The following is a 3,463-nucleotide window of genomic DNA, read 5'->3' on the forward strand; positions in this document are numbered from 1 at the left end:
AATATTATATCAATTATTTTAACAGATATTTCTAAACACTTTACATTTTAATATTTCCATTCAAGATTACATACAAGATCTCAAGATTACATGCAAGGTGTCTTAAGATAACATATAATATCTCTTGTATTAATACTGTATTGTAATCTTCTCCTTCAACAAGTTTCAAGTTTGATTAAATAAATTTTTCCTGGAGTTAGTTCCCACAACACAATGTCCCATTCTTGCAGGTTTATATGGTCCAAAATCAGCCACTCATAGTTAACCACTTACCATACAGTGAGTGACCTTGTGAACTACTGTACTGTACACCAGACCACAAGGCAGAAAACAAACACAACTGCTGCTTCTTCTTCATCATCAAGATATTTTATGAATTTGGTGATTTATAATTCAATTTCCAATACACTATTAGCTTAACACAGTGCGGGGTTCAACGACCACAGCACACAATGTCTGCAGTACTGTACTGTACTGTACCGGTTACTCTAGCAGATTGTGCTATGCTCCACAACCACGTCTTCTGTACGTTTGAGCATGAAAAGCCTTTGGTACAATTATAAACATCAGTAAGTACACAGACTTCTTAACACTCAGGGCAGAGCCTTGACTACTGACAGGAGGAACATTAAATCACTTTTGACATTTTGTACAGCAATTACATAAGTGGACACATAATTACATACTGAATACACACCACCACTTGCCTTGAACTAGAGGTACCAGGCCTTGAGAGATGCTGTTCATGTGGGGTGCTGAACACCAACTCTAACTGGTCAAGGACACACTATGAACAAATGTGGATACATTATCTAGAATATTCATTATAATATCTGGGACATCCACACAACATTTAGTTAACAAAAAATAGTTTACACCAAATGTTTCTAGAATCAAGGTCCAACTATCCTGGGTGGGGTTGGCTAAACTAAACGAGAGAATTACGGTAATGTTCCCAGTTTCCTGTTTCTTCCGTAGACTCCCTTCCTCCTAGCCAAATGGGGGAAGTGACACTGGGAGGCAGCGAGGGCAGGAAGTACCCAGGGAAAAGGGTCGCACAAAACACCACTGTTGTTTTTGTTCTTTTCCAACTTACAGCATCAATAATGAGTATATAACCCGGGAGTCACCGGCAGTTGAGGTGCTGCGCTCCTCTGGTGGTTCAGTACTGATGCTAAGTGTGTTGTTAATGATGGTCCAACTAGTGTTAAGGTGTGACTGGATATTTCTAAGACTTAACACATCCAGTAAGGAAGTTGTCTATCTTGTGACCATAAGTACACAAAAATTAGTCTCAATTACCAAGTTACAATAAAACTCCAAATTTGCTCGTTACTGTACAACTTGTACAATTCAAGCTCAAATTTGTGACAGATTCACCGAGACAAAACCTCACAAGTATCTGTCGTACGTCGAAACTTTATTAGTTCTACAAATATTTGATTCTAAGACCATTAAAAATATTTTCCTTTTTAGAAATAACTGTTAATGTCCAATAAAGGGAATCTAAGGCAGAGGCACCCAGCATCTATGATATCAGCTCAGACACCATGAAGCAGCCATTATAAAATTCTCCTTTATAATTTGCATGACAGAAACTTTTACTACGAGCTGCGACGCGGTCAACCGAACCGACGACACTCCTCCGAGTGGTGGGTATTGCCGTACCCAAGGGCCCTCTCACACCTGCTCAAGGGGGGAATCGTGAGTGTGAGGGAGGGCCTTGTAGGGGAGAAAGGTAACGCGCATTACACAGCAACGTGCTCCTAATCCTAACTCTGTGCCTAGCGTCTTAATATTCCCAATGAAGGACACTCACCAGTTGATTCACACAATACTGTATTGCACTAATAAATCTTTGCAGCAAAGTTCGTAACAAAAACTCTTTTCTCGTCCTCATAAAAAAAATATTGTTCGCTCCTCGTACGAGCTACTGTATATCGTTACGTTTCACAACAGGAGTTACTGCAAGAAATCAGTCATCATCGGTAATGACAAAAAAGTTAATTCATAATTTGAGCACTTCAAAAAGTATGTCTTGGACATTTTATTTGTGCTTGTGCTTGAGCAGAGGAGACAATGGTCACACTGTTCCTCACACTACAGGGAGCACACCAAAAATTCTTGGGATGAAATACTTCCAGTAAACCAGGGGTCAATATTAACACCATGTAGGTGTCCCAACAGTGGCCTGGACTTATCTACCAGCTGGCCCAACATCTCTTGCTGCAATGTTTAAGCCCCAGAAGATGTACACTTATCTACTCGGCTGTCTCGCCTCTCACGTGGAACCAGGGGTTACTTCTGCAGCCTTGGAGTTTTATCTCCACTAGACTGTGTGGTCCACACTCGTTATACTTTAATACACCGTACACAATTACCTGATATAATTACACCTAAAGAATAATAACCATCTGGAACTCTCAACAAGACAAGTTTAAAGAATGTTAACATGAGGAATAGACCATCAGATGGCAGGTAAAGGCATCATTCCAAAAATATTGTACCCTGGTTGTTAATGAGGTCTCCTTGTTGGCCAATTCAATAATAAATATATCTGGCTTCCCGTAATCATAACATTGCGACTCTTAATACCTTGCAAAGTGGAAAAAACAAACAAACACTCACCCCGACAATAAAAACATCTTCACACAGTAATAATTATTGTACCCTGCTTATTAATCTGGTCTTCCTGCCAGTTTACAAACAAACAAAATTTGAGCATAAATCTTCATGACCAAATAACACAAGAATGATTAAACTCTTCATCTGTCAACAGTAGCTTCTCCTTTAGACCTGGTTGTGTACAGTATCTCAGGTCCTCATGTCACTGTTGTCATGGTGGTCACACAAGCTTAGGGGTGACAAGTGCTTCTATGCTTAAACTAAACACCACACAGAGTCTCAAGACAATAATAATAATGACTTAAAATATCCATCGTGGTGTTAAAACTTCACTGGTGTTAAATACCATAAAAATTAAAGACTCATAAAAAATCATACAGTATATATAAAGTTATGTATATTCTCAGTAATTCATTCATCTTTAACCTATATTTCAACAAACATCTACAAGTAAATTCACCAGTTAGTGTCAATCTTAATAGTGGCCAAAGCCTTTAGGCAACATGAATAAATATTAATAATCAACTCGTAATTCTTTTGGCCTCATTACCTGTAGAAATATATTAAGTTTTAGTGTGTGTGTGTGTGTGTGTGTGTGTGTGTGTGTGTGTGTGTGTGTGTGTGTGTGTGTGTGTGTGTGTGTGTGTTGTGTGTGTGTGTGTGTGTGTGTGTGTGTGTGTGTGTGTGTGTGTGTGTGTGTGTGTGTGTGTGTGTGTGTGTGTGTGTGTGTGTGTGTGTGTGTGTCTGTGTGTGTGTGTGTGTGTGTGTGTGTGTGTGTGTGTGTGTGTGTGTGTGTGTGTGTGTGTGTGTGTGTGTGTGTGTGTGTGTGTGTGTCTGG

This window comes from Homarus americanus, unplaced genomic scaffold, assembly GCF_018991925.1.
Source record: "Homarus americanus isolate GMGI-L3 unplaced genomic scaffold, GMGI_Hamer_2.0 scaffold2539, whole genome shotgun sequence".
Lineage (NCBI taxonomy): Eukaryota > Metazoa > Arthropoda > Malacostraca > Decapoda > Nephropidae > Homarus > Homarus americanus.